This window comes from Elgaria multicarinata, chromosome 2 (assembly GCF_023053635.1).
Source record: "Elgaria multicarinata webbii isolate HBS135686 ecotype San Diego chromosome 2, rElgMul1.1.pri, whole genome shotgun sequence".
Taxonomy (NCBI): domain Eukaryota; kingdom Metazoa; phylum Chordata; class Lepidosauria; order Squamata; family Anguidae; genus Elgaria; species Elgaria multicarinata.
The window spans coordinates 137891511-137904180 of NC_086172.1; positions in this window are offsets into that span (position 1 = coordinate 137891511).

The following is a 12670-nucleotide window of genomic DNA, read 5'->3' on the forward strand; positions in this document are numbered from 1 at the left end:
GAAACAATTCTAGCTAGGCCTGACTATGGATCTTGGCATACAGGGGTTTGCTTGAAACCACATACCCTAGCAGGTCCCCCTAGGGCTGCTCCTTTGCCTGCCCTCCCACCCACAGTTCCCCACTACTTCAACCCTGCTCCTGCAGCTGTCAGCCTTTCCCATTCCCTTCACAGGCTTACCCAAATGGAGGCAGCCAATTTCAGTACGACCATATCTGCTCACAAGCAAATGCGGAGGGAAGTCTGGTGGCCATCCCTTCCCCATAGTGCTTGTGAACAGGCTTAACCAGCGGCACCGTAATGGGCCATTACCATTGCTAGGTAAGCCCACTTGCTTGTGAAGGGAGATTGAAGCTGCAGTAGTACCACTACTGGAGGCCAAAACAGGGGTGGAAAGTGGGTGGAGTCTAGTTGGCATGCACACACGTGTGGGGGTGGGGTGGGAAACTACAGAGGGAAACCTTGAAAGAGACTCCCAAAACCTGGAACCAGATCTGGTTCTTGCAGTGTAAACATCCTGCATTTTCTAGCTTGCATTAATGCTCCAATGAAGAATACAGGACACTCCTATGCAGACATGCCCTTGCACACACATATTTTAAAAATTAGACCCTTACTGATGAACGAAATAGTGAACTTTTGTATATACAAAAAAAGTAAATTGAATGAAAGCTACGTTTACAAATCCCTTGCACCAGTGGACAACTGCTTGTGTGTATGTTCACCTTTCCTCTACTAACAAATAACAAGGAAAACTAGGTTGCAAAGGAGATCTGGCAAATCTATGCTTTAATCTGTTTTGTTAAGAAACTTTTCAATGTAAAAAATTAAGAGTGAGATCCTATGCATATTTAGATTTTTAAAAGTCTTACAATTCCCAGCATTACCCAGCCAGGAATGTCTAAACATGCATTGGATTGAACCCTGAATGTATCTTCAAAGCGTTTTAGTAAAGCAATCTAAGCAGTATCAGTATTATCGATTTCAAAGAAGGGCAGGATGTAGATATATATGTTTCTATGTCACTCATTGAAATTAGTAGGACTTAAAAGTGTTAAATGTTTGTTGGAGCCTTATTTATTTATTTATTTAGTTTAGAAACCACTAGATGAATAAATAAAGGCCTACTTTCCCCCTAGAAAATACTTATTTTATTGTAAACATTAGAAGAAGCAGTATATCCACCAGAAGAGGGCATTGCTATGCTGTGCTAACACATTGAAGCACAATATTGTCCAGAGTAAGTGACCCTTCTGGGTTACAGTTTTTGTGACTACTATATACAGTAGGTGAGATTGAACAAAATTGTTCCCCATGGTTTCCAGGAAGTTAAAAGGAGGATATGGCAGTTTAGTCCCTCGAAATCATGCACATGCAGTCATGTGATTCCACCAAATCAACTTTGTGTATAGCATATTCTGATTGTATTTTTCAAATGTCCAATTAATTTTGTCTATCCATTTTGAAATCTGGAACACAATACTGTTTTCTTATGTATGTGGTTGGTATCAGAAACATAGCAGATGTGGCATCACAACAAATCTAGTTATACCAGAACTTTACGGATGTAAATTGACTTAGATCTCAGGATTGCCATATCCAAGTTACGTTCCTTTTGTATCATTGCTCAAACACAAAATTATCCACTGCAGGATATGGCATTCTGAGATTCACAGCTCTTTGGCACAGAAGTGTGTCAAATCTTTAAGCCTCATGGTGGTAGACAAAAGCTGGGGAAGATGTGGGCAATCTTCTCCACAAATCTGAACCCAGAAGCTGATTTTGCCATTCTGTGTCTTGAATAGTTTCTTCTATCTAGCTGACTAACCAGTAGTTTCTCTACTGCAATTCCAGCATGTATCAAATGTCACACTAGTTCTAGAAGAACATTTGAAATTGTTGAAAAACTGAGAAGTAGAATGAGTTGAACATTTTTTCCTAATTTGTTTTTACTAGAAGGGGATTGTTTGGAGGTAGAAATGAGAGTAGACAGCATAGGATTTATGAATCTACACGAATGGTGCCATGTACCAACTATAGTGCATTATTCATCAGTACAAATGACCTGTATGAAAGATGTCCCATTTTGATCCAACCAGAGAACATTCCTGGCTGTGAAGTGCCTAGATAAAGGGATTGCATTAGGAATTAAGTGTGTTTGATTTAGAGACACCCCCACCACACTATTACAATGGGCAACCTTACATGGGAGTTGCTTATTTATTAAATGTATATCCCCCAACTTCAACTTCAGTATTATGAGGGACGCCTTTCAAATAAAATTAAAATATAATGGGTTGGCTCCAGTAACAACTTCCCATGGATGGAAGGAGTCCTTCATTTGAGCTAGCAGAACATAACTTTTCTGCTGGTTGAACAGGAAGGAAGCAATCTCCACCAATTCTCCCTGAGGTCTCCTGTGCCCCAGGAAATCTGTTGCAGAGAGGTTGTCAGCTAACTATTTCTGTGACTAGGTTAACAATACAACAGATAGTTGTTGGTTAGTGATTCGTTACTTAAAATAATGTTTTCTAAAGCAAATATGGCATAGATTATCATTGTCAGTAAAAGTGCATTCTTATTATGTCTCTTGTTATGAAATGCAGCAATAATATCAGTATCACTGCTGCAAGAGGTTTAATCAAGAAACATTATCTTTGATTTTAATATAGAAAACCTTACTTTTTTCTTCTTCAAAGTTTAACTTAGACCAGATTAATGTCATGCCACATGGAAAGTCCCTATGTATTATCCCTTCTGCATTGATCCTTTATATGTTCACTGTTGTAACTATCTGCTAGCTATGCTTCAGCATTAATCTAAGTATTTGGGCAATAAAGTGGATTGTCTCCAAACCTCTTGGCTTTTCCAAGTCATGTTTGAATACTCATCGACAGATATTTAACTCCTTTTTATACTCCAGATTTACACTTAGATGTTCAGATAGATTTTGGATTAACATTTGTTCCAATTATATGACTAGCATTCATTGACTGTGTTGCATGCACCACAACGCTGGAAACAAAAATGTCTGCTTGTATTACAGTCAAATCTGCCAAAGCAAATTATACCAAGTCTAAGCTGCTGAAGTGAATTAGAGTTTTTCTCTTCCAACAGTCTCTCTGGAAACTTAAGTGGACAGAATAATTTATCAACAGAATTTGAAATGTATAGTATAGTGATAGTCAAACAAATCCATATGTTTACTACTGTTATAAAGCCCATGTTGCCATGGGCACTAGTAGCCCTGCTTCTCACTCACTTTTTTGCCCCTCAGTCCACTCATCATAGAGGGGCTCATGAATAATGCAAATATGGCCCAGGTATAGTGAGTCCCTCCCTTTGAAATTTGCATGCAGCACAGCCCCATCCCCTCCATCACATGCCCCAATTGGCAGCCTCCATTCCCTTCCCCCTCCCTGTTCACAGTGACAGCCTAACTGCACAGCTGTGCCCAGGGCCCGCCTTCACAGCACAGGGGCTGCACTGCCAGTTTGGTATGGAGGAAATTAATTGCTATTTAAGCTTCAGCTTTCAACTTCTTTGAAAGTTTCAAATTATTCTGCACTGCTTAAGCTTCAGTTACTCTACTATATTCGTATATAAGATTCCACTTCTCAGGTCTTTGTACTATTATGAATGAATGCTTGATACTACTTGGCACTGGGTGAACTGCAAAGGGATGATATCTCAGTTGAGGATTCAATTGACCAGTAGAGAATCATTGTTGTACATGCAAGGTACATTTCAAATAAAGGCATATCTACTCCAGAATCTATCTATGATACATCTTACAGGTATAGATTGCCTTCATGTGCCTGGAATTATGCAAAACCACACTAGCCTCCTCCCACCTGCTCCCAGTGAGCAAAGGAATATCCCATGTATCCACAGGGCATTTCCCTTCATGGGGAGTGGGAAGCCGCCATGTAAAGCCTCTCCTCCTTCCTCAACTGTCACCATCTGTAGCCATCCCAGTGGGTTCTACTGAGGGAAATGAGGGGTGGTGGTGGCTGTGGGGCTGTTCACCAACCCTGAAAAAAGGCCTCTCCATGAAGGCTCCTCCTCCCTTACTTGTCACTATGAGCAGCCATCCCAGCAGGCTGTACTAAGGGAGACGAGGCAGAGGCAAGATCCTGCTGAACGACTTGGTTTTCTTCTTTGTCTTCCTTTCCCTTCCCCATTCCTTTTTCGTTGTGTGTCGTGTCATTTTAGATTGTAAGCTTGTATGCAGGGACTGCCTTGTTTTACTAATTTTATGTAAGCCACTTGGAGAGCCTTTCAGGCTGAGAGACAGGATAAAAAAATACTTTAAATGAATAAATAAAATGAATAGAGCATTCTGCGTGCCAACTGTATGAATGTGAGACACTGAAAGACTTGCTTTCTGTTCAACTGGGTACTGAGTGCCAAATCTGAAATCTTGAAGTTCACCAGTAATCATTTGGAAAGTGTAACATGTGAATTACACTTACAGAAAGTGACTTTAAAAACTTATAATTGTTAAATCGCTTTGTATGGTAAAAGTGAGCATGAGATAGATTTTCATAGCAGGCTTGTTGTTCATAGCATAATCTAGATTGTAACTTTGGGATCTGTTGTTGTTATTGTTGTTAGCAATAGGTAAGTTCTATGCTTGCATTTGGTGCTGTCTAAAACTAAGTCATATTTGATTTTTCCTTTCCTACTATATCCTGCTTTGCTATTAAGGAAGAACATTATGAGAAATCAAGACACACATAGTTTGAGATCAGGCAGATTTTTACTCTTCCACCTAAATTTACAATTTCCTTTATAGCTGATAAGGTAATTAAGAATGCCATTTTCTATAAAATAATCTAAAAGGAGTGTTCAAATTAATCTTCCTTATCTTTGATCACAATCTATCTCCTTGGTTACACAGAAAGAATACACCTACCTGATTAACTAATTTATCTTCCTTAAATCTAAACACTGCAACTTTGTGACAGTGAACTTCTAGGACTGTATATTGTACTTGTTCATTGCAGTGACAGTCTTTACACACTTTTTGAAAACATGCAAAGTTAAATTTTTAGTTTTTTTTTATTAGAAGACATTGATAAGAATGTTCATATAGACATAGTAATGAGCCAAACAGAACAAGTCTTTGATGATAGGGTCAAATGGAGAACCCCCAAGAAACGTGAGTTGAAAGCCACATACAGCAAATATATAGAATCTGCGAGTTCCATGTTGCATATTGACTTCTATTCAATATGTTAAGAATGTGTGTAAAGGGTTGACTTGGCTGTTTTATCTTCACAAAGCACTAAGGTAACCTTAGCTTATGGCATCACTGAAGATTTGAAGAAAGGAGATGTGTTTGAAGACCATGAGAAAATGTACCTGCTTTATCCCTCTTATTGCAGTGCCAGTCTAGTGAATCAATAAGATGGGAGCCTTCTGGTTTTCAGATTCCTGGTTCTCAAGAGGTGATGCTGACCCAAAACTAGGCGTATCTAGTCTGCAAAATAGCTTAAAGGCTCTCTCCACTTCTGTGGTTATATATTTTCATTCAGTCATAGAAGGTAGACTGTTAGTTCACTTTTGAGCACAGTTATGTTCTCCCTGGTCCCACCTTCCCCGTATGAATTGTGAATAGTATATCTGTTGGAACAATGTCATAATTTCATGAAATTTTATATCATGGTGGTTCTTATGGAGCTTAAAGCATGTTGTTGATCAATGTGGCTTTTCTCTTTTCCTTTCAAGTTTTTTTTTTTTTTTTTGGCTCCAGATCAGGAAGGAAGAATAGCAAGATAGTGGCTGGTTTTGGTCTATGTCAAACCTTGGAAAGTGCATCTGATTCTTATCTTTTCACTTAACACCAATCCTTTGGACATAGCTTGGACATTTATCAACAAGTAATGAAGCCTTTATTTTTATATATGGCTGCGAATTCCACACACACACCATACATGCAATAACAGGATGGTAATTTTCTGTATAGGAATATCAATGCTGAAAAGTATTGTCACCATTTTTTTTAAATATTAGAGGTCCTTTTTTAATTCAGAAATTCATTCAATTTCTACAGTAAAGCAAGCAAAGCTAAAGAACAATAGTATTACCCATATGACACCCATTGTTGCCACCACCAACAGTGAATATAAAACCCACCATAATAATTCTGTTCAATGACAGCATATAATTATCTCAACTGATGATCTACAACAAATAAACAAAAGACTAATATATTAGTGACATTTAAAAAGGCAACGTTGTGGAAGGATAGATTAATTGAAGAGAAAGGAGTAATTAATATAGCCTAGGTACAATCCTTCGGGAAGTTGTGGTGTGCAAACCCCATTGAAATGAATAGGAGTTGTGCAAGAGCACTATTATTCTCCAATATTCCTTCCATTCATTTCAGTGGTACTTGCACAGGAAAACTTCTCATGATTACACCACATAAAAACCATTTTCGACCCAAATTCTTAGAGAGTATGAATGCAAGTACTAGGATAATACTATTGTACTTTAGCACAGTACCCATTTATTTTAATGAGACCTGCACAGTGAAACACATCTCTTGAAAGCTGTTTTTCAATCTATGGAAATTAAAAGGAAAAATGGGAAGTTTCTTTCACATTTGATTTTTTCCTCACCACCACCACCACCACCACCACCACCTTTATTTTACTGGCTGTGGGCATGACCATTGAAATGAATGAATTTCCAGATAAATGTCCCAGTGTGGTGTAGTGGCTAAAGTGTTGGACTGGAGTTAGGAGATCCGGGTTCTAGTCCCCACCTTGCCATGGAAACCCACTGGGTGACTTTGGGCCAGTCACAGACTCTCAGTCCAACCTATCTCACAGGGTTGTTGTGAGGATAACATGGAGAGGAGGAGGATTATGTATGCTGCCATGGGTTCCTTAACAGGAAAAAAGGCAGGATAATGCAACAACAACAACAACAAATTGCAACACCATCCTTCTAACTTTAAAATTCTGTATATAAAATATTTTGACTGTTTCAAACTTTAATGATTTTCTAGATAGAAATGATTTTATCTAATATTTAATTCTTACATTTTACTACTGTTGATAAATCTATTTAAATTTGGAACATAGGAAGCTGCCTTATACAGAGTCAGAGTCAGTATCTAGCCCAGTATTGTCAACACTGATTATCTCCAGGGATTGAACTTTGGACCTTCTGCAAGCAAAACACTAAGCCTCAGCCCCACAATCCCAAAAGATTGGGTTTGGACAACTACTGGATCACATGTAGTAAAATGTACAATTTAACTGAAATAAAAGTAATGTAAAACAAGACTGCAATGGCCATATCTGAGTTTAGTCTTAGTCTAGTAATGTTGTAAAAATGTAATCGGGAAAAATCTCTGAAAGGTATAATACACATATTAACAGTGCAATCCTATAGGTCTACTCAAAAATAAGATCCATTGAGTTCAAGGAGTCGGGTGTTGAAGTGACTTATATCCTGTTTATTAAATGTATAAAGGCCTGTTTGGTATAGAATAAAAGGCCAGCTTTATTGTTTTTTGGAGTAGGCCCCACATATATTGGGAACTTCATAGGCTTCTTACACTGGGAGATTGATATTGAACAAGCACCAATCCACATGTTAACAATTGCTAGCCATCTAGTGCTGATAAGGGTATAATCCTCCTGTCAACAGTTACGCAGCTGCTGAATTTCCTCTATTTGCTTTACTGTTTCATCTCACTCAGATGAAGAGGGTGTCTTCTGCTCCCCAGTGACGGAATGCTGGGACCTCTGAGTTATAGGCAAAATATTACTTGCCTGCGATGTTTCAAGCATGTTTTAACATAAAGGAAAGGAGTATACAGCTCAAGCTGAGGTGTAACCAATTTGTTCTTGCTCCATGTGGGAATGAGCACAATCAGCTTGGAGAACTTTTAGTCCTAGGAATGAACCCTAATATGCTGTTTATTGGGCACCCCAGCATATTCAGCTGTGAGGAAGTTGCCAGGTTCTTTGGCTGAAGAGATATGTGAACATTCTTTGTATTTTCATTCTGCATCCACTTTGTATCAATAAACTGTCATTCCTTTCACAAGAGGTCTAGTTTCATCTTGGTAATCAAAAGAATCTTTGACTAGACACTGAATAGAACAGGCCAAATTAATACAGCAACTTATTCCTAGATAATTGCGTATAGGATTGCAGCATAAACTTATGCACCAATTGTATCAAGTGTTTTTTGTTACTATTATTGGTGTTGCTATTATTATTATTATTATTATTATTATTGGCCAATTTACAAATATATAAGGGAAATATATTGTCAGAATGTTCAAAAAAGTACATTTGGTTTCTTTGTTTGTCCTTTGCTGTGTGAAAGGGAAAAATAAGCGGAGGTAGCAAATAAATAGAGGTAACTAAATTTCAGAAAGCCTTGTAATGTTTATGAGCAGTAACGTTTATGGTGGTGGTAGTGTCTGTAACTTGATCATGTTTCCAGGGCTAGGCAATCTATAGCATGGTGATCACATATAACCTCAAGACCCTTGAGCAGCCTATAGGTGACTACACTGCTAAGTTTTTTGTTGTTGTTTAATTGTGGTCGTCATAGTTTGAAAATGTTACGGGTTTTTTTTTTTGTTCATTGGAAGAACAGCAGATTCTTGCTAAAACAACTGGATTACGTGGCAGCAATTGTTAATAATGGATAGGAGAGTACTGAATTCTATGTATTATTTTGTGCTCATCTATGAAACTTGAATTATCATGTTTATTTGTCTCTTTCTTCATTATTTGTACAGCTCAACCTTAAACATGATGACTCAGAATTATTTTCATGCAGGGCTTACTTTACACTTAGGTACGTTTAGGACTAGAGCTGTAGAAAGATTTCCTGCAGAAATATGGAATGATTCGTCTTGATCCAATCTGGTCCTTCATCTGTCCAAACTTCTACAGGGTGAAAATCAGAGCCACTTAAGATTCTTGCAGACTTAACAATCCCAGCCTTAAGTGATTCAATTGGACTGCATTATCTAATTTAATGAGATGTGACATTAGTTGCCTTATTTGAGAGGGGGGAAAAGAGAAAGAAAAATGTACAATTGCTTTGCTCTGGAGAAACCAACTGCCCTTTTACAGCCAATTTCTCATTCATATAATAAGCCAAACAATTGACTAAAACACCTTTACGATTATTTTTAACCAGCTTTCCACCCATACTTGCTGGTGTATCATAAAATGCACATCTTCGGATTTTTTTAAAAAAATATCCCTGAAACCAAGACAGATCATTATTTTTAATTCATTAAAAGCGTTGCATGGATGTTTTTCTTGGAAATACTTCTTACTTTTTGCTGCCATTTTAATATTTTTTTTTACAACTCAATGATATTAAACAAAAGATATGTTGAACCTCTAAAGTTGTCCATTTGAAAAGATTAGTTCTATGAGTATCACCCCTTCTAATAGCAAACTCCACTTACAAGTGCCAAAAGGACTGCAAGTAAAATGGGCTCACTGAGAAATAAAAGGTAGTTATCAGCATGCTTATGGGAATTCCAAGGTTTGCAGAAAAAAACATCTTTGGGGCATGGTCGGTATCCATAGAATGTGATCTGTTTCTTGGAATGGAGTATCTTGGAAGAAGTTGGTTGGCTGAACAAATGCATTCCACACTGCAACAGTTTGTTGCAGGGCCCACTTTTTACTGAGAGTATTAACTTTCCATTTTCTTATAATGTGTTAATGTGAGGCAACATGACCCAAACAAGCCAACACTTGCTTCAGTGGGTAGCAATTTTCAAAAGGAATTTCCCCACAAATAAGGAAGCAAAGTGAATCTAGTTAAAAATCACCCATTTTTAATTTCCTTCATACCAATGAACAATGGTCTCAATGGCTTCTAATCTTGTCTTACTACTGTATTGTCTAATATTAACCCAACCATTTCTTCACAGTTAACTTTTAAGGCAAAACTCAAAAATAGTTACGGAATTGTAAGCATGTTCTTGTTCAATCAAAATGAGAAACTCTGAGCTCAATTATTGATGTGTAAGATACAGTATGGGATATGATGGTCAGATAATCACATCCCTGGTGTTACAGGATCTCAAGACATGCCTGATCTCTGCAATTGCTTTCCAGGAGGAAGAAATCTCCTTGAGGGCCTGTAAAGATGATATATCTGTCAGTTAAATACTCAGCACTAGGTTTCAAGACATCTGTTCATCTTTCTAAGATTAGGCCTGCTCATTTAGAATAGCAACCATTTGATTACTTAGAATACTTTTTCCTGTGCAAAAAAAGAAAAAAAAAGAAAGAAGAAAAAAGAACAGTTAATACAAGCAACATCCGTATTAAAGATTATTTTAATATGGAGATTCATACAAATGATCACTGCTTAAAAGTGCCACATGGTCCCGCCACCATCAGTTACACATTTAATTTTCCTTCCCAAGCAAATGGCAAATATTAATCTTAAGTCACATTACATAACATAGACATGGTTTAAAATCGTAACACTTCAACATTGCATGTTAAAGAGATATTCATTATGACCATATTAGTATTGTGATATAGAAAAATAGCACAACTCCTTTATCATAATAGTTTAGTACAAATAGGGTTTATATTGCACAATGCCCTCTTGACACTGAGTATAATTTTCATTTACGGCACTTCCTCTTTTTGGGTTGGTGGTAGTTTGTTCCCTTCAGGTTAGTGAGCACCCAAACAATGTAGTATGTTTTTGGAACATCCAAAGAATTGTTCCTAATTACTATTTTCAGCAATGGGCAGAACATGTGAACATATTTTCCCCCATCTATTGTTCTAGAGCTCTAATAAATAAAAATACTTCCTCATTCCATATTCCAGAGCAATCATGCTTCAGTTGCAATGTTGAAGAGTAGTACATTGTTAGATTCTTTTTAAACAAATATGAAAACCTACCATATTTCACTATTCATTTTTATGAGAGAGATACTGTGATCCCTGGCTCTGGTAAAATCTAAAGAACATACTGGCTTTTGCCTACTTGACCTTCCCATTCATTACAATGGAATATATGCATGTATCAAAATGTGTACACAGCATATGCTTCCTTTATTTAAAAGAATGGGAAAGGGAGCCATTTTGAAAGAGCACCTAATGTATCCATAACAAATTGCTGGATTATGATGAATCTTAAATTTCGTCCATAAAACTGAAAAGTGAAAACAGGTTTTATATACTTCTTATATTACAAACTCTATATAATTTAAGTCAAAAATAAACATGTGTGTATTTATAAAACAAATACAAATAGGCATTTCTCCAGAGCTCTCTCAAAATAGATTGCTATATATGCTTCAGACCCATTGAAATTTATCAAAATGTCTAGGCTTTCACATTAACATCATCTAGAGATCCTCATTGTAACAGGAGGACAACTTTCCTATCCAAATTATGGTATAAAGCTATTTTTAAAGAAGAAAATTACACATGGCTGGATACTTTTGTTTTTCTAAATAGCCTCGTAACAAATATTTCTCATTCCAGTAATATTCCTTGTAGGTGTCTTTTTTTTTCTTAGTTCCATCTGTTTTAATCTGTATCTTTTATTAAACACATTACATGGCATTGAGTTCTGTATGACAGAGTCCATATTCTAGTAGTGTGTGAATTCTGATGTTTAGTACTTTAAGTACCATGAATCCTGAATGTTATACGTTCTGCTGAGAATCTTTAAATGCAGAGAATACTTACCAATTGTGTGAATGGCACTGACATACAACTGCAGCTAACTATGTATATTAATGCCTATGAGAAAACAAGCAGATTCAAGGAGGAAAAACTTTTAGATAATTAAGGCTAAATTCACTTTCCTCCTAGTGAAGAATGAAATTAATAAAACATGCAGTATTTTACAAGTATGGGATTCTGTGCACCACGCACATACAGATTAGGATTCTTTTTTGCCCTTTTGAAGAACCACCAGTCTCAGTATGCAACCAATGCTTTCTTGCAGTAATAAAGCTTTTCTTCAAGCATGTCTGCCTCAGATTTCTTAGGTTTCTGTTCCCGTAGACACTTTGCATTACACAAAACCTTAAAGGGGAATGTCCATATCAAACTGTGCAATATTTGTCAGTATGTGTGCTGTAATTTGCATGACCCATCATGAAAATTTCCAATGAAACTCTGACATAGGGATTACATTCACTGTTAAATTACTAAAATCTACCAATTTTAATGCTTTAAGACTGTTTATTTTTTCCAATAGAAAAATAAATCTCATACATTTGAACTGGTACACAAAAAACTGGGATAAAATTTATCAGATTTCTTGATAGCACCATTTACACATTCTTTAAAGTAAACATTAATATGCACTTTCTTAGAAAGCGATATAAATATATAGATATATAAATACAGGACTCGCTAACCTCTGTTAACCATCTGAATGTGATGGAATAATCTATCTCTACTGTGCAGGTAGGCTTGTGCATGGTGGTGTGGCAATATTTTAGAAGTTTGTTACAGATGTGATGGGAAGCTGGAAGGAGTCGAATAAGCAGAAAAAAGAGCTTAGATCTACTGTAAGCAATGAGTCGGAATGAGCCGTTAAAGGTTAGAATTTATCTTTGTTTCTGATCATTCAATGAGAAAAATGACTTCCACAGAAATAGATAGTTTTAAACTGTTTGTAGAAAG